General features: G+C 39.2%; 1 long non-coding RNA gene across 1 annotated transcript in view; it reads right to left on the bottom strand.

Moving 5' to 3' along the window:
* Positions 1-405, bottom strand: part of LOC127685342 (uncharacterized) — a 163562-nt gene extending 163157 nt beyond the window's left edge. The window contains exon 1 of the long non-coding RNA XR_007977844.1: positions 282-405. This is a non-coding gene — a long non-coding RNA (uncharacterized LOC127685342). The remainder of the gene's footprint in view (positions 1-281) is intronic.
* Positions 406-20702: the final 20297 nt, after the last annotated feature.

The following is a 20702-nucleotide window of genomic DNA, read 5'->3' as shown; positions in this document are numbered from 1 at the left end:
TAGTTTCAAACATGTTGGTAATGAATGTTAGCCAATTTCGTCTCCCATCCCCCTGCCTAACTCATCTCCCTCTTCCACTGAAAACCTTCTTCTTACAGATATGTTCCCCTCATGTTTTCTTAAGTCTTTTTGTATGTGAAGAACTGGGTTTAATTGGAATGGTTTATAGAACTGTGGGTAAAAGGTTATTTACTGGAACACAGGAAATTAATCTTTGACTACACCACTAAAGAAAAACAGCCATGTCTTCCCCTGCTGCCTGTGCCCTGAAATGACCGTACCTGCCCTTGGGGATTGGAGGTAAGGTTGCCAGAAGTTGCCCAGAGTCAATGACACAGAATCCAGGAACAGGTGAGAAATGCAGCAGCAGCAGCAGCAGCAGCAGCAGCAGCAGCAGCAGCAGCAGCGAGCTCATCTGAACACTACTGCAATGTCCTTTAATACCGTCCACCCACACCCCATTGGTCCAAAGAAAGCATCTCTTCTAAACAGCACTTCCTGATTGGTTGGCATTGTCTGTGTCAGGAATCTTTGGTCTCTCAGGCAGTCCTCAATTACATCCTCCAGCAGAAGATATCTTTGAAGCTGCACAGACACTCCCATCTGCAATCATTAACTATTCATAGTGCCTGAAGAAGGGTGGGATCTCACACACCCATTCCCCACCCATAATGAAATGTTGCCTGATCCATTTCTGCTTGGGTCTTCTACAGTTAAGCAAAACTGCACTGAATTCATGCATGTAAAAGATCTATAATGTTTAGGTGTCAGACATCTATTTTCTGCACATCTCTCCATCCTCTGGTTCTTGCATCCTTTCTGCTGTACCTCCTTGAGCCTTGAGGAAGTGACAGAGACAGTCCATTTAGGGCTAAAGATGTTACCTTCAATTTCAGCATCTTGACCCACTATGAGCTAGCATTAACTGCTAACTGCTACGTTAAGAAGCTTCTCTAACAAGACTGAACCAATATGGACATAAACATCAGCAATTAGGAAGCACTTTGACAACACACACAGCTATTTAGCACACAAATTTTCCCTATGGTCTTTGATTCCCCAACCACTAGCTCTTGGCCAAGTTTATCATAAGAGGCATGCATTTCTTCTTGTGAAAGTCTAATAAAAAAAAGGATTGGTGAACTACCATTCATACCACTATTGCACCAGGGGTACATTTAGTCTTGCAAATGCTAGATTATGCTTAACATATAAAATTCAATCTTTTAAAGAAATACCTTTAAAGAAATGTATCAAGTCAATGTGGCAAAATAATATTATAGGTTATTTAATATATTTAAACATGCAGTTCCAAATATTATGAGAAGAGACTACACATTATGGTTCTTTCATAAACTATCAAATGTCACAGGCTTAAAAGCATTTTTTAAGAATTATAACTTACTGTATTATATGTATGCTATACTTTGCTTATTTTAAATACAAAACATTACTGAATATTGCATAAAAGAAATACTTAAAATTCAATAAATTTAATTCACCAAATTATACTTTTTCATATATTTAATACACATAGATAAAAATCTTAGTTTAGTATTACTAAACCTTATAATTTAACTTTATAGTAGATTTTAAGTTGTAAATAAACACAAGAATACAATTATACTAATAATATATTTAAGAACATGATGTGGGTCAAGAAATAGGCAAATTAGTGCACATATGTAATATTACAGCATTCATAACAATCTACTGAAGTAGGTGTCATTGATTTTCTCAATATACAGATGAAGAAATGAGACCCACAGTAGTTAAATCACTTTTCTTTATTATGCAGAGCACACATGATAACCCATGACAAGAAAGTAGACTTGTCTGATTCCAGAGTAAAGTCCACACTAACAAAATGGTATCTGTTCAGAAGAACAACCACTACTCCAAAGGAAAAAAATCCCTCCTGAAACACATCCCCCTGCAGGAGGGATGCCCAGCATATGCACCCCCACTGAAAATCCTCTTGTTTCCCTGCAACACTGGAGACAAAGCACTGTAGATTACAGAGATAGTATATCTCTTACACATTCTTATTATTTTCAAATGTCTGTAGAGTCTGGGACCTTTGGTGTATTGGTTATTTTTTGTGTAGCTCTAACCAAAACACCCAAGAGAACAACTTAAAAAAGGAAAGATATTGTTGGTTTTGATTTCGAAGGTTCAGTCTGTGGTAGAGTTTTGTTGTTGTTCTTTTATTTTGGCCTTTGTTTTTGCTGCTGCTGCTGCTGCTGCTGCTGCTGCTGCTGCTGCTGCTGCTGCTACTGTTGTTGCTGTTGTCCTATACACTTGGACAGAGCATCATAATGGTGGAAACATGATAGGGGTCATTCTTTACCAAACTGGTTCCAGGAAACAGCGAATGTAATAGGAAGAGGCTCTACTCACAAAGACCCACCCCTAGAGGCTTACTTCCTGAGGGTAGGCCCCACAGTCTAGATTTTCCATAAATGCCCATAATAATTCCACCAACTGCAGACCAAGTTCTCAACACATAAGCATTTAAAGTATATCTTATATTAAAACTATAACATTTGATTAAATACAAATTCATTACCAGCAACTTATGAAACAGCTTTCTTCTACTTCATATTAATCAATAGATTAATGAATGAAAATTTATCGAACAGTTTATGGCTAAAAATTGAACTATATTGAAAAAGGAGCAATTTTTTTGAAACTGTAAATGCATACAGAAGTAGGGAGTATTAATAGCCTTAATGAATTAAATGTACTCACCATAAGGGAAATCACCATGTTGCTTACTAACATAAAATTGTTAAGAGACAGCACCTGTAAAGTATGATGTGTGCTGGAAAATGGCCCACTTAGCTATTTCCATTGTATAAATCTAGGTTTTAAAATATCAAAATACTGTGTGTGTGTGTGTGTGTGTGTGTGTGGTGTATCTGTGTACATGCGAACACACTAGCATGCACATTTTTGTTAGGAAAATACAAAACCTAATCACAACTGGCTATTGACTCCACACATGAGCTCCTAGAGCACATACGGTTACTCAGAATCTGTAAATAGGCATTCAGTTTTGTAATCTGCATTCTATATCTTTCTCGTTTTTCTAATAAAACTCAGGTGTTTTTTATGGGCACTAAATTTAGAAGTGTTTTAGTGTTGGCCTAAATTAAAATTTAATAAAATCTCTTCAGAATTATCTTTCTCAAAACTTTTAATCAACTATGGAATCTAGACAAAAGACGATTTAATAAATTTAACCAACTGTAAGATAAAATAATCATACTGAAATGCATGAAACACTCTACCTGGGACTCAGCCCAGTGTCTTGCTCAGCCTTCACCAGAGGAAGGAACCTTGTAGGACATGAGAGACAATACAGAGACACGTAGCTCACAAAGTGTAAAAAGTGAGAGACTTTGGAGCACTTAGTCCTAAATGAGATGATGCCATCAAACCCCTTCCCTCAGATCTCAGGCAGCTATGGAGAAGAGGACGTTGGAAGATGTTAAGAGTCAGAGAGGACAGAAGACACCAGGGAGACATGGACATCCAGACAAACCAGGACTAAGGCATTTCTGAGTTCACAGAGACAGACTGACTGAGCCATGTCAGAGCTCACAGAGACCAGGGGCAGGACAGTCTAATCCAGGCGGGATCCCTGGGCTGAGAATGCAAATGGACGTGATTTCATATCACTATCCAAGATGTCATCTCCAATTGGCAACTTCTTGCAAAGGAAAAATCAGTTTGAGTCAGTGGCGTCTTATTGTGCATATAGACTACACTTAAGACCAGGCCCATAGCCACAGATGGTCAACACAAATAAACCCATGATTTTTTAAAAAACTTTTTGGTCATCTTATATTGCTTTGGGGGGTGGTGCTTGTTTGTTTGTTTGTTTGTTTGTTTTGTTGGATTTGGTCTTACTGGTCTTTTGCTTGTATATTATTGTTTGTAATAATTCTGTATTTTATGGTTTGAGGTGTGTGTGTGTGTGTGTGTGTGTGTGTGTGTGTGTGTGTGTGTGTATGTGTGCATGTTTCTTGTTCTTTTTTTTAGAATCCAAGAAGTCAAATGAGTAGGGCAGATATCTGGGAAGGACTGTGGGAAGGGAAAGTATGATAAGAAATATATTGTTGGAACTTTTATTAAATAAGTAAAAGGTAAAGTAATGAGCAGTTGCCTTCAGAGTTTCAACATAAATGCTTGTATACACAGCTGGGTATAACAAAATAACAACTTTACCTCTAACAATGAAAATCTGTGTTTTATGAGAATTCACAATCCTAACGTACCAAATGGAGTTGTGAAATCTTCCTATTTCTTATCATTTTACTATTTTTAGTGTAAAATTAAATTGTTCTGTAGATTACTAATTTGAAACTAAGATTGCTTTATCTCAACACAGCACAAACATCTAAGAGATTATTTCATGGAATAATTTCTCACTCTGTCTCTCTCTGTCTGTCTCTGTCCCTCTGTCTCTCTCTGTCTCTCTGTCTCTGTCTCTGTCTCTGTCTCTCTCTCTCTGTCTCTCTCTCTCTCTCTCTGTCTCTGTGTATGTGTGTGTGTGTGTATGTGTGTGTTTGTGTCTCTGTTCCTCTCTAGATTGGCCTGCTGGTTGGAAGGTTTTCCAGACACCAGGTACCACGCAAGAACTGAATCACAGTTGCTAAGGTGCTCAGGCCTGGTGCTTGTGATCCTCCAGCCTCAATGCTTTAATAGCTGCCTTATAGGACTACACCTCCAAGACCCAGCCCAGATATTACCTTGTAAAATGGAGGTTCAGATGAGAAAAAATTAGAGTCCTCTAGAAAGTTTCTGTGAATTCATGAAGCATACATAATTGTCAACTATTAAGCAATTTGTTTATAAATTCAACAACCTTATGAACTAAGTAGTATGCTAAACAACTTAAGGATATAAAGCTAACTCTTGCTCAGACAACACTGTTAATCATCACACACTGTATCATGGAATTAAGCACTTACTACTGTCATATGTAGATAAGCATAAAAAGAGAACAGAAGTGCAAGTTCAGATGTAGCTATTTAGGAGAATTATATGTATATGAAAATAGGGAATAAATGGGAACATCAAAAAATGTGAACAAATATTAACTTTCAGGACATATTACCCAAATGGAAAGACCAGGGACACTTCAGAGAACACAGGTTAGTGGAGTTGTGCGTTCGCTTGTGCACTTAGAGATCACATTTCACGGAGAAACAGACCCATAGGTTTAGGGGGCTGTAGAAAAAAGGCTCAAGAGTGGAAAAATATGACTTAAGTATAGACAATCGTGGGACCATTTGACTAGAATAAGGTATCCCAACATTAATCATTAGCATATTTGTTTCCAAATAAAACAACACTAAATTATGGGAAGATACTGAATATCATATCAAGGACAGAGGTTTGTATGATAAAGCTTTTGAAAATTTTAAGCAGACATTGTAGATTGTAGGGAGGCTTTAAGGGAATATTAACTTTAAAAATATTTGTAAATGAATTAAAGTGTGAAGAGGCTAAAGAAGAGAAAGGCCTACCACAACAGAAAGAGGAAGTTGAAAAGGCCAACAATTTGCGGGTGGGCTGTAATTAGCTGTAAGAGTGGAAAAGAATGATGCAGAGAGTAAGAATCAGTTTCCTCCAGGGACTAGAGTCCTGACAGTTTGTCTGATCCCAGGAAGACATCCTAAACCTTTGTACACGTCAAGCAATACTAAAATTGTCCTGTAGGAAGCAACATTCAATTAATGTTGAGGTAGAGTGTGTGTGTGTGTGTGTGTGTGTGTGTGTGTGTGTGTGTGTGAAACAATAATAATGGAAGACGAGATCATGAATTAAAGAGGAAATCAATAGGACATGAGAGAAATCAGGAAAAAGAGAGGGGTCTGGAAAGGATGCAAACATAATACCCATGTATGAAATTCTCAAAAAAAATAAAAAAAATAAATTAAATAAGAGTAATATTGCACAACATGTTTGAGAAGTGATAAGCTATAGTAACCAGTTGGATTTGGAGTTAGAAAGTCTGTCTGTTGCACATGGAAGGAAAGCCCTTCTTTATGCCCACCCTATCACTCCCACGTTAACGCTCTTGGTAGCAATGTGGAGGAAAGATGGCGGCAGGCTGTTTATTGATGGACCATAGCCCATCTTTGTAGGAACGTTTATCAGGACAATCAATACTAGGGTATCGTGCATTTACCCTTCGCCTTCCTCTCCTCTATATGCTATGTTCTCCCTGCTGTATGCCTCCTAGCCGACAAACAGCTCTGATCATAAGATGGATCCAGCTGGGCTGTGGACAGCAAAACCAAAACAGAGAAATTTGTGATTCATTCCAGTAAGGAGTTAAATGACCAAAGTTTCTAGAGTATATTGTTGTAAGACAACCTAAGCTGGATAATAAATTAAGGACAATAAACAGCTAAAACAAACAAAAGTCATCAGATCAATGACATCAAAAGAAAAGGTCATATGAGGCTCAGAAAAAGTCAATAAATTTGTATGACTTTAATTAACTTTATTGTATTAATGTATCTGTTGCCAGAGTATGCGTAATTTGTCACATTTTCTTCATTATTTCGTTTTATTGAAAAATTCCAAAATTATAATTTCTTCTTTCCCTTTCCTCCATCTAAATACTCTGTATGTCCCTCCTCACTCTGTCAAATTCATGACCTCTTTTTTACTTATTGTTATCACATACGTGTGTGTGTGTGTGTGTGTGTGTGTGTGTGTGTGTGTGTTCCTAAATATAACCTGCTCAGTCCATTTTATCTATTTTTAACCTTCTCCTTGCTTCTTTCTCTTAACACTTGGTCTAACTCCTTATTTCAAATAGTTTTCTATCACTTACCCCCTGCTGCAACTTTAAGTCTTTAGCCTTGAACTAAGCTGTCATTCCTTTTTGCATTATACTTTCTCTTGCAAATAATTCTGTCCACATAGACTGAGGGACAGTTGATTAAAACTACAGCGGAATCTTTCAGTGGTAATATGGATCGGTGCCCAGAATGTCAAAGATAAGGTCAGGTTCTGCTTAGCAGTGTGATGTCTTCCATATTTTGTAGTGTCACAACCGTACATTAGAGGACAAACTTTATTTCTTTTCTTGGTGTCATAGTTAGGGTTTCCATTGCTGTGAAGAGACACCATGACCAAGGCAACTCTTACAAATGACAGCATTAAATTGTGTCTAACTTGCATGTTCAGTCCATTATTATCAAGACAAGAAGCATGGGAGCTTCCAGGCGGACACGGTGCTGGAGAAGAAGCTGAGATTTCTCCAGCTTGATCCAAGTGCAAACAGAAGACTGGCTCTTCTAGGCAGCTAGGAAGAGTGTCTGAAAGCCCAATCCCACAGTGACACACTTCCTCCAATAAGGCCACATCTCCTAATAGCGCCACTCCCTGGGCCATGCGCATTCAAAGCACTACACTAGAAAAGTATTTCAAATTTATGATATTTAATAATATCCATGGGTAATGTCTAAAAGACACTAGAGGGATTCATCCATGCTAGAGACAATTAGTCATTAAGTGGAAAAAATAGAAAATATGTCTGAAAAATATAAGAAAACGCAGAAGGCCAAAAGAGGATTGTGATGTCCTTGATAGACTTAGAAAAGGCAGTACCTGCCCAGGCTTTCCTTGGATTGTGCAATTTGAGCAGAATTTGGGGGCATATTTGTTCTAGACTCTCCCACTTTTAGAATCAGTTTGCCCAGCAACGTGACACACATGTTCCCAGTTACCATAATAAACTACATATGTAATGTTAACTACATCATTTCAGAGCTCCATTTGCAGATTCTTTATTTTATTCAACTCCTACTCCCCACCCCATAGGAAACAGGCTGTTAATCCCTGTCCTCTGTGGGAAGCTTATGCTATGGCTGGCAAAATGTAAGAAAAAAAAGGCTTTGTATTCCAGTTGCCATGTTAGCTGTGGCACACACACACACACACACACACACACACACACACACATTTCATCTCAAGTGTGGTTCTACTTTAATTCATTTTGGAATTCCTAATGCATCATTTCAGCATCGTCTTAGGGAAGCTCAAAGCAGATTTTCCTGGCTGTACAATTCACCCACTTTCCATTGCAGTTTTTAGCTATAGTGAATAGAAACATCTACATTTATGTTCTATAGTCTTACTCTTAAACTTTTGGTAAGCCTTTCTAAAATTATAGGTTTGGAACTCATCACAAAAACAGACTATATATATATATATATATATATATATATATATAATATATATATATATATATATATAATTTGATATATCATATATTAAATATACATATATTTTAATATGTGTAAATAAATATATAAACACAATAGTTATATATTTATTTATATATCTATAATAAATATATATTATATAAATGATATAAGTATATAAAATGTGGCGGTGAACCCTTACTTTTTTTGGTTCTTAGAGGATTCAACAATATTTGATCTTGATTCTGAAACCTCAGGGAATATAATGGTCACTCACTTTAAAACTTCAAATGTCACCATAGACACACAAGAAAAGCCTTCGTTTAAATGTTGTAATAAGCAATATGAGAAAGGACTGAGAGGGACTTTAAAAAAAACTCTTATATATAAGCAAAAATTAAATCCTAACTTCCCCCAAATAAAAGCTAAAATCACGGTCATGAAAGGGTTTAACATCTAAAAAGAGAGGGCTAAAATTTATTTGAAGCTTTGTGTTTACTTTCAGAATCTATTCTCATACAAATAAGAAAGGTGACAGGAATGTTTGTCCGGCGCTGCAGTTGCTTTTATCAGCCAGCTCTCGGCTTTCAGTGCATGTAGCGCCTCACTTCCCGTATCTGATGAAGACCAGAAAGAGACGTCTACAGCAGGGCTGTGCCCACTGCCTCTGTGGAAAGGCTCTGTGGAGATCGACAAGATTCTCTGCTGCACTGCGTACCTCAGATCGAGCTTTCTCATCTATCACTCTGCAGTTCATATCAAATTGATTTTGACACATTACACTTGAATAAAACAGTGGTAGAACATGCATGCTCATTTACACTTGGATATTAATTGTTACACGTTTATGCTCTAAATAAATGTACATAATTGGTAAAATGAATGGGAAATAGGTCAAATTAACCAAATACGCATTGTAAAAAAAAAAAAAAAACCCACTTCTCTGACTTATTGATTACTTTATGTCTCCCTGTATAATAAAATGTATGCATGTGTATATAGTATAATTTACATCTGTGTGTAGTATCACAAATAAAATATTCTTTTTAATCATTCAACGAAGCAAAGTTTGATTAAGCTTAGACTGAAGTTCAGTCAACATGATTTAACTCATAAGTGAAAGAAACATTTCCTCGGCAAAACACCATCTATATTGAGAGGTTCAAGAAACGTCATGTCTTAAATAGCCAAAAGTCCCTTGTAGGTAAGGGAGTTGAAGTTACTAGAAAATCTATGGGAAGGAGGGAGGGGAGAGAGAGAGAGAGAGAGAGAGAGAGAGAGAGAGAGAGAGAGAGAGAGAGACGGACAGAGAGACAGAGACAGAGAGACAGAGAGACAGAGAGACAAAGAGACAGAAAGACAGAGACAGAGACAGAGAGATAGAGAGACAGAGAGAAAGAAAGACAGACAGACAGAGAGAGAGAGAGAGAGAGAGAGAGACTGCCTATCAGCAATTCACATTCCTTTCCATGGCTCGCTTTTGAAATAGCTATGTCACCATAGACACTTCATCTTGTTAGTCAAAATCCTGTTTCCCGAAAGAATTTAGTTTTCAAAAAATAGGGAGGAGAGGTTCCATTGGGTACAAATTTCCCAGTACTGCCAAATCATAGCAGAAATATGTCATACGACTTAAGCAATTAGGTTGCTATTAGCACACAAGTGATTGAAAAGAGCATGTTACATTACCTACAGCAGACCATTGTTCATGAGGCAATAATACTGGGCCAAATAACAATAGAAGAGAAAATTTTGTCATGAAAACTTTTTTAAAAGACAGGATTCTGTGTGTGCATGCGTACAATAAGGTAAGGAAAAAAACAACATCACCTCACACAGATGAATGTCTGGGATACCAGGCTTTGCTCCTTTGAGATATTTATTTATCTATTCATTGTGAAATGTTAGAGATTTCTATGATCTCCAGTTTAAAACTCATGTGCTTTTCAACACAATGTCCCCCCACCTTTGTTCTTAAGAAGCCAGTGCATGATGCTGGCCCTTAAGCCTGTCAATGAACATAGAACATTATGTAATTTTAAAAGGAAAGAACAAATAAATGTTACGCTTAAATTTTTATTTCACTTTTTCACAATTCCAGAGGGGTGTTACTCCAATGGGACACTGCCACCAGATGACCTAAGTATGTCTGTGTTATGGAGACCTACCTTGTGTATTGTAAGAGATTTAATCTATCCTTTGTCTTTTACACACCCTAGATGTCAGTAGCATATACACACAACCTTCTCCAAATTGTGACTATTTAAAATGTGTCATATGTGTTAGGAATATAGCTAGGTTCAACAGAGTAAAACACACATGCACGCACACACACACATACACACACACACACACACACACTGACATATATCATGAAGTGTCCAGGAGGTGTAAAAATTTCCTCATGTTAAAGACTGCTATTGGTAGAGAGCTCACAGAGAAAATCAAGAGGCAACTTGTCAGCTTCATAGAGTAGATGAGGACTGAGAAGTGAGACATCAGATATAAGAGCTAGCCGTGTGGCATCCTGAATCTTGGGATGTCTGTCAGGTCCAGTGTGGGGTCTTCACAAGTACAAACAACATAAGCAGCTGATGTTCTTCTGCCTCAACCTAAAGATGATCAATACTCAGCACATGCCTAAGACATCTTGACCTTAAAAAAATTGCTAAAAAAGAGTTTGTTCAATTTTCCCATTAAAGAAGAGAGAAATAATGCAGCTGTAGCACATTTGGGGAAAATTTTCAACAAGTACAAAACTTCTAGAACATCAAACTTTTATAAGGCAAACATGAGGTTTTATGTGCCCATGTACGTGTTACGGTTTTCAAGAGAATATAAATTAGGAGTGATCTCTTTCATTGACAGGTATTTGACTCCCTACCCATAAAGGAGATGCTTGGGGTACCTAGTGGTAAAATCCTCCTGTGTCGGAAAGAAGCTGCTACCCCAAACAGAGCAACAGAAAATGTGTGGCAAGAGTCAGAATGCATGAGGCCACGGCCCCGAGGCTGCGTACAGGTCAGTCTCATTTTGCAAGAAGCTTTGGAAACTTGACCCAGAGAAATTAATAAGCAAGCCCAACTCCACAGCTTGAACGGCAGCCTAAAACAGGGCTGTGAGAAGGAGAATGGAGTTCATAGCTTTCTCATCGTGATGATGATAAAGCTCACATACCGTCCCCCGCCCGCCCCGAGGCTATGGGGAGAGGGCTGAGATAAGGGGATACCAGAAGGAGCTGCAAAAGGGATTGGAAGGAAGTCAATAATTGTGTTCCCTGTTCACTTGTGTTTTCGACATTAAAATCAATCAGCAAACACATATAGCAGGCGACTTCATCGTGGAACACGGCTCTGTAGCTTACTAGCTTTGTCATTTTGACAAATTAGTTAAATTCTCTGATCCTTGGTTCTCATATATGGAATAAACACACACACTAAGTGAAATCTTGGTAAAAACAAACATTCGCAGTGGATCACATTCTTGCTGATGAGCTCCCAATCTTCACCCAACCTCCACTCTCCGAAGAAAGGTGGACGGGGTGCACGCAGGTTCCTTTCCCTTGACTTGGGATCAGTTGGAACAGTCTCAGGTCATTATGTTGTCGCTCTTTCGTAATGTGTGCCTCAACGTCTTGCAGTTTGTGAATTTCACTTACCCAGCAGACCAGCTACAAAGTTTCCCTAATTTTGTATAAGCACAACTCTGAGCTTTGAGGTTACATTTTCTGGATGAATTTACCTTGCTCTGCAGATGTGTTAGACAGTGTTTTTGAGATCTGCAGCAAGGCACATAGAGTTGTGTTGTGTAAGGCCTTTGCAATTGCAGGGGGTAGGGTGGTGGGGGAGCTAGAGAAAAACCATGCAAATTTTTGCATGAAATGAAATATAGAAGCAAGTGTTTATGTGGAACTGAATGCACTATGCATTTTTAATGAGACATTTAGAAGCAGGCACTGGGAAAGGCCCTTCTAAATGAACATCCTAAATAAACTTCATCAACTTCAGGGTTCTTCTGCCTGTGAGGTGGGGTGGGTATAAAGAAGTACTTATTAGCTAGCCAGTATTAGGAAATATCTCTAGAAAATGTTAGAAATATGACTATTGTCAAAATAGTAACTAATATGATTGTCTGGCACATGTCAAGTTATATAATGCTGGAGACCTTGAGAGACGGGAGAGTGAAGTGATAGGCTGATATCCTGTACCCTGATGTCTTTCTGCCAACGCTGTACCCAACTGCCCAGCAGGCATGGCGAATGGATATCACGTGCTAATGTTTCCAATGAGAAAAGTGGTTCTATCCCAGCCATGCTGGGTAGGAAAACCAACCTTGAGAAGAGGCCCACTCAAATCATGTTCTACGATGATAAAATGAATGGAAAGTAGGGTTGTTTGCTAGAAACAACATCCACAAACATAATAACAGCAACAATATAACCAAATCCAAAGATATACAGGCAGATAAATGATAGCATACGAAATATTCACAAAAGCGGGTCATTATATTTGTTCGGAAATGTTAAAACAGGCTTATAGAAATATGTGAATAAACACCGGGCACAAGATTATTAAGCACAATGAAGTCTGAGTGGACAACTGTAGGCCAGGGAGCACTGAGAATTGACAGAAGATGAAACCACAGGAGTACTGTTCTGCACTTGAACTCCTTGCCAGGTTAAGGGGTTTGGCCTCAAGTGCGTGGAAAGTTTCATGCAGCAACGGATTTTTGGTTTTTTGTTTGTTTGTTTGTTTTTTGAAGTTTTATCATAGCTTTGGCAAAGTTGTCCAGCGATCGCTGCTGAAGGCATGGTCAAGGAAAGAGCCCTTGTGAATGAGGCTGCAGAAGCTGTCCCCTGCACATGTACAAGGGGGTGTCATACACACACACACTAGAGGAAAAACAATGGAGCCTCGTGGTCTAGCCTAGACTCGGAAGGAGGTAATCCCAGAGGAGGGGCATGGGATCTTAACCAAATTAATCAAAAGAACAGATTCCTGAGAGAGTATCAAGCACAGCCTTTCTCTTCAGCTTCTCTGGCAGTTCCTACTGCCTTTAAAGAAAAAAAAAAAGTGATGTTGAAGTCATGTGAAAATGGTAGGGGGTTAATTCTTACATATCACAGTAAAAGAAACATTTTCCTTGGGATTTCATGTTGGCGAGGTTTTAGTAAATAATTAGCTAGAAAGTTTGGTACCGCTTGATGGGTTTGTTCCCGTGTTTCAGCACCAATGAAGAGGGCGTAAAAAGAGAGACTGGGGTTTAGAGAATGTGGCATGGCGGTGTGGGGGAAGGGGGTGCTGAGGTGGGCCCATGCCCAGGCACCTCTTCCCCCTGAGGGACCACATGCACAAAGACATTGTATAGAATAGAGTTTATTCAGGGCAGAGAATTGGAGTTAGAGAGTAGAGAGTAGATAAGTAGAGGCCAGCCATTACCACCTGGAGAGAGGGAGGAGGGGAGGAGAACCCAAAAGGCAGAGAGGTGAGAATGCAGAGAGAGAGAGAGAGAGAGAGAGAGAGAGAGAGGGGGGGGGAGGGGTAAGTAGCCCCTTTTATAGTGGGCCAGTTCTATGGGGCGGGGCATACCTGACTGTTGCCAGGTAAGTGTGGGGTGGAGCTTAGACAGAAGACCAACAAGGCTCACATTAAATGATGAGTCCTTTTGTGTATATCCATAGCTTTTAATTTTTTTAAAATAGATCGAAATGAAAAAGACTGATTTTTATTTTCATTTACATGGAAATTTTAAGCAAAGTCTTCCACTAGTTTTATCCACTATAAAGTCACTGAGTTCATGTTATCTTTAAGGTCCAAATAAATCCCCAGGTATAACGGAACACTAAGGCCCAGAAGGAAATGCTAGGTGTCTAAGGCACCAGCTGTGTGTGAGATCCAGTTGTGAGTTCCTAAGTACAGAGCAGAATCCACACATCTTCCATCTCCCTCAGCTCAGTCCTCACCTTGCCTGAACATGGGCACTAACAAAGCCCACAGATATCACCACTAGCTTGAATTTTTGTGTGACATTTATATCAAAATGGAGTTTACTTGTCTTCAACCATATCGCTCAGATCCAAATAAGACTAATCTGCTTATCTGTAAATCCCCAACAAGTTCATGGTTCATGTTCTGTCATTTCTTCCTTATCAGATTAATTATCAACAACCTGAAAACAAAGGCAACTGCTTGCAAATGTCTGTCTTCTCACCTCCCCTCTGGTCCTCTCCTACAGCCTTTATATCTCTGCCATCATGCCTCCTTAGTATTTAAAAGACCACAAAAATGCTTTTCTTCTTTTGGAATCTCCTGCCAGCTTTTGGGAGATAGACACAGACTCCCAGGTTTTTGCCCCTAGATCAACTGAGTACGAGTCAGCAGCCATCTGTCCCAGACAAAGCCTGTGCTCAGAAATGCCTTGGAAGATCGGCTTCACGGTAAATGAATGAAGTCACTAGGTGCTGGGCAAACTGAAGGAAACCACAGTAAACACACAAGGATTGCTGTAAGCCAAAAGGAGTGCCCAAGTTTTCCAAACAGGAGTACTTTAGCAAAAGGAATGTAAATAAAAGGAAGAAATTGACACCCAGAGGAGACAAGACTGCAAAGATGATGGTTAGCCATCATCTCCAACTAGACGATTTCCAGGTTCCAAACTTGCAGCCTGACCCCAATTGTTCACCTCCTGAAGACTGCCCACAAATCACAGAGAAGGGAGGCTTTTCTCCTGTTTGCATAAGAAAACACATCTCAGGGGAAAGCACACCCCTCACCATACTTTAGAACGATTACAGCCAATCTCAGGTAGTTAAAGTCGTTTCGCATTCATCCTGGTACCTTACACCCCACCTGAGGCACGCTGAGCTCCCTGGAAATGGGCCACCTATTGTTCCTCTCTGCTTAATTTTTATATTAACATAGCAAAGCTGCCTCTGAATGAGCTCTTCACTGTGAGTGTGCTCCTTCTACAGGAAAGCCCTTTAGTGATATGTGATGGAGGTAATTTTTCTTGTCAGTTTACTTCAGCCAATAAGTATAAATCCAACGCTATTTGAGTTTTGCCAACACTTCACTCCCATTACATTGCTTTGTTTGCATAGCATCTTTACCCCCAAGTGTAAAGCCCCACTGCTGAGTCTGAATGCAAAGCAGGCTACCACTTTTCTCGGAAGGGAATGTTTTGCAGCTCTGGCTCCTGGGACTCAGGGCACCTTTGTCCACAGTAGGCAGACTCTGGCCTGCCTGGGAACCCAGCAGGAGAGCACATAGTGAACTTTGGCCCACTTGGCAGAGCTGAGCACGTTGGCTAATTGGAAACTGGTGGACATCCATATCCATCATGCACATAAGCAAGGGAAGAAAAGCTTCTCTTTTAAAGCATGACATGAGTAGAACTGGCAACCACAAATTTTACCTGTTCTGTAACTTTCACCTGTGGGGCTACAGCGAAACGATCATGGTCGGAAGAAGAAAACAAATGGAACTTTCCGTGCCATGGCAAGTCAACATTCGGTTCTTCTCCAGTGGGTCTTTAAGACTAAAGGCCTGTTTCTGATCACTTTAGCCGTATCCCTATACTGTGTCTGCCTCTTCAAAACTAGCTCATGGCAAATAGTAAATTAAGTAGTAAACATTGATTTTATTCAAGCTACATGTATGAGCTCTTGATTGCCTAAGACTAGGAGAAGAACTCTACTTTTGCTCAGGTTTTGAGCTTAGCTGGGTGCACTCACTAGGGTGCCACAGAGAGCTAGTACCTATTTCCATTCCCAACAGCCAAACACTCTCTGGTTTGCTTCAGGATGCAAACATTTCTCTCTTCTATATCTGATATGAGAACAAGAGAAAATTTGGCCAAAACCTATCCTCATCCCATGGAACTGTGGATAGATGCGAGTCTGCCTGCTGACTTATCCTGTCTGTGCTCGCCACACTTCTAGAAAGCTAACTCTCTTACCAACAGTAATATTTTTTTCTAGAAATTTCTATGTGGAAAAAAAAGTCTCTTAAGTGAAATTAAATTCCAAGAAAACAACTTCTATAGATTTTCTTTTCCTTTTCTCGAGGCTACAAACCTAGCACCTGAGCCTCACTTAGGTGGGACCAACCACTCTAAAGATGCAGTATCATTTTTATAAAGAAGGGTTGCTGTCAACTTCAATACAGTGACTGCTGCAAAGCCAGATCTCTCTGCAGGAAAACAGAAGACAAATGGATAGTGGCTAGAGAACCACAGCATAACCTCAATTTAATCTTGCGCATTCAACCCTCAATGTGAGCAGCTGATAGACTCAGAATAGGTCAGTCCCAACCAAGTTCAAGTAGTGGTAGCTTCCGATATGGTGGTAGAGTTCAGTGGTTACAAGCTCTGGCTTGAAACTCAGACAAGCCTGTGGTCCCTCGGTTGGTTATCTTGTGTGACACTGAGAATAAAATACAGATGGGGGAGGGACTAACGGCATAGTTCTAGGAGAGGGAACACCAACGAAGGGCAATGAAGGAGGTAGCATAGGAAACATCAGCAGGAGGGTTCAACATCACCTTCATCATCAAGCTTCAAGGATCAGTTCTCATTCTTTCTTTTAATTTCATATCAATTGAATAATAATTGAACACCTACTCTATGCTAGGTACTATGGTCCCTAGAGTCCTGCTGCCTGACTAGAGAGAAAGGCACCAAACCACATTGTATAGAAACAACTGCAAAAGGACTCTGAACTTTACAACAAGAATAGGAGAGAGAGAGAGAGACAGAGAGACAGAGAGACAGAGAGACAGAGACAGAGACAGAGAGGAAGGGAGAGAGAGAGAGAGAGAGAGAGAGAGAGAGAGAGAGAGAGAGAGAGAAGTAAGGAGAGAGAGCAAATAGTCAAGTCAAGATGGCTGAAGACTCACAGGAAATGCAGAGGGAGTTTGATTCTATTTTGAAGTGAAAAACACTGGATTAGAATAAAACAAACTTGATAAAATAATGTTTTAAGGAATTGTGTGGGTTTTTTTTCCTACGCCATACATTTTGTCTGGAATATCTCTAATATTAGACTGCTTCTTTTTACATTGCTTACATAGTAATAGTATTCAGTCATAGTGTATCTAAAGGTCTAACATCTTCCAATAAGTCACATGATTTCTTATTTCAGTATTGAATCAGCCAGCACAGAAGCCAAGTGCAACCAAATTTTGATGAATCCTGTATCATAAACTGTGTTGTTCTTCAGGTGTATGAATCTCTCACACACTTGTCTATATCAGCATGAACCATATATATAAACACACTTGCATGTGTGTATGTCATCTGGAGGTTCTAGATGCGTGTGCATAAGTGAGGCCATGTAAGAGGTTCGTGTCTGTGTACCCAGGAGCTCCCATGTGACAGCCGTAAGGACAGAGAATGGAAGCAGTATGTCTGCATGTGCAATGCCAATGTCAGATGGCTATCTCTTCCTAAAGGTGTCGGAAATTCCCACTGGATATTAAACAGTATTAACCCCTCGGCAACTAATCTGACTTCTCAACCAAAAGTCCCCAGCAACCCTTTGTGGATCTATTCCCCTTTCCTTCATGCAAGTAGAAATATATCCTCATTCTAAGTCCTCCAAAGTACCTCGGCCTCATGCCTTTTTAAATGCAGCCTTCAACAACAGAAACATCGATTTCTCATATTTACTAAACCTACAAAAGTATGGTTAAAAGCACATGATTTAAACCTTAGCTGCCACTAAGAACTGGGATCCGTATGCAATCATCAAGATGTAACCCACATGCAGAGTCATGTGCACTAGAAGTACTTAGAAAATCTTTCACTTCACTTCCTTTATTTGCATTATTGTGATTAAAGCATAGACATTGGCAAGTATATGATGTCAGGTACTTTTTCTCATAATTAGAGTCTCAAGAAAATTTACTTGTAACATGTTTAAAAAGCAATAGAAGATTTATTAAACTCTATTAAAACTCTGGGCATGCATTGTACTAGACATCGAATGCTGTATAACAAATTACCTCAAAACTCAGAGGCTCCAATCCACAAGTACTTGTCTCAGTTTCTGGAGCTCTGGGATGTGGCAGAGATGGAACTGGTGCTTCCCGTTAGTCTTTCATGAGAACTGTTGTCAGGACTACAGCCATCTGAGTTTGTGACCAGGGATGAGCAGTGTAATGCTGCTTCTTCACTCTCATGTCTTCTCAAGGAAGCCTGGTTCTGTGGTTATAGGCATCAATTACTTACTATGTTATATATGCTTCTTAACAATTTTATAGCAAAGGAAATTACAAGCCCCAGAGTGAGTGATTCATGTGAGAGAAAAGAAGAGGAAATTTAAGGAGGAGGAGGAGGAGAAGGAGAAGAAGGAGAAGGAGAAAAGAAGAAGGAGGAGGAGGAGGAGGAGGAGGAGGAGGAGGAGGAGGAGGAGGAGGAGGAGGAGGAGAAGAAGAAGAAGAAGAAGAAGAAGAAGAAGAAGAAGAAGAAGAAGAAGAAGAAGAAGAAGAAGAAGAAGAAGAAGAAGAAGAAGAAAAGGAGGAGGAGGAGGAGGAGGGAGGAGGAAAAATTAAGGCAGATTTATAAGCAAATGCCACCACTTCTGGGCTATGCCACTGAAAAGATTCCCATCAGGATCAATACTGTCCTGGTATTCTTCATGTTTGCACAGTATTAGAGTTCTTAATACTGTAGTTGTGACTAATACATTAGTTCTTGGACATTATTTAACATATAAAACATAGCAACAGATGCGTGATAAATTGTTTTATGATCAATTTTTACCAAAATGTAATGAAAAAAGACTCTTTTATTTACGGTGAGTGTGTGTGTGTGTGTGTGTGTGTGTGTGTTCATGATGTGTGGGTAGGGAACTCACATGCCACATCAGGCAAATGAAAATCAGAGGAAAACCTTGTGGAATTCATTCTCTTCAGTAATGGGTTTTCCAGAAATCAAATTCTTGCTCCCATGCTTATATAGAACTTTTATGTAGTGAGACATTTCCAGACAAGTAGACAAATGTTTTCATCTCACCAAAGGAAGCTTATTTTTAAGTTAATTTGAAAGGTCATAGATGAATTATTTTTAGAATAAGTTGAACATTGACAGAAATGTTCTGGGCTGCATTATCCAAGAAGAAACTAAAAGCAGCGTGAGGATGCTGCCTGCTACATCCTACACAGCACGATCCTGACAGACTAGCAAGGCAAGGGAATGAATAAGTCAAACTATCGCTATTTATAGATGACATGATACTACCCGTTAGAGATTCTAAAAATTCTACCATTTTTTTCTAGGAACAATAAAAAATCAGTAATGTTGGCAACATGGAGAATCAACTTGCATAAATCAATAGCTTTTCTGTACACCAACAACAAACATAGAGAGAAATCATGGACATGTAATTTTCCATTCACAATAGTCTGGAAAGAAATAAAGTATCTAGGAATAAACTTAACCAAAGAAGTTAAGGACATCTATAGTCAAAATTCTAATTCATTGAAGAAAAAGACAGGGAAAGACAGTCAAAAATGGAATGAAATTCCATGCTCATGAATTGGCAGAATTCATATTCACTTTACCAAAAGCTACATACAGATTCAGTCTAATCATGATCAAAATCCCCCTGTCATTATTTAGAGAAATAGAAAAAAAATCTATCCTAAAAATCATATGGAAACACAAAAGACCCCAGATAACAAACTATTCTTTAAAAACAGATTAATGTTGTGGGTGGGTGTGATCCTAGATCTTAAGATACATTATAGAGCCCTAGGAATGAAAACAATACATGCTGGCACAAAACCAGACATAGCGACCAGTAGAACAGAACTGAAAGGCCAAGCAAGCATACACAGCTTCAGATACTCAATCTTTGACAGAGATGACAAGAACAGAACTGGGAGGGAAGAAAGTATGCTGAACAAATGGATGTCCATGTACAGAAACATAAAACTAGACTCATATCTATCAACGTGCACAAAATCTAACTCCAAACGAATCAAAGTTATAAACTTGAAACCTGAAACACAGAAACTGCTAGAAGGAGACATAGACTATGCCCATCATGTTATAGATGTAGGAAAAGACTTTGGAACTAGGAAAGGCTAACAGTCAAGGAGTAGGACTTCATAAAAATAAGTAGCTTCTTCATAGATAACGAAAAAATCAATCAGATAAAGAGAATGCCCACAGAATGAGAGTCGTTGCCAGCTCTACATCAGAGGAAGAATACCCAAAATACATGACACAGAGCTTACCATGTAGCCAAAGATGAGGATTCTCTAGGCAGGACTGCCTCACTTTGATGCACTGACTGGTTGGTCTAGAACTCACTGAAATACTCATGTGCTAAAATGAAAATTGCTTGCCACTTTGAAGAGGGGCATCAAAGGAAGGGGGTGGCTATGACTAAGAAACATCTCTTAAAATGTTCATCATCCTTAGAATTAGGGAAACAAAAACGAAAATAACTTGAAGAATTCATCATAC

This window comes from Apodemus sylvaticus, chromosome 5 (genome assembly GCF_947179515.1).
Source record: "Apodemus sylvaticus chromosome 5, mApoSyl1.1, whole genome shotgun sequence".
Classification (NCBI taxonomy): Eukaryota; Metazoa; Chordata; class Mammalia; order Rodentia; family Muridae; genus Apodemus; species Apodemus sylvaticus.
Note: the sequence above shows the minus strand (reverse complement) of the source record. Positions and strands in the feature narration are given on the sequence as shown.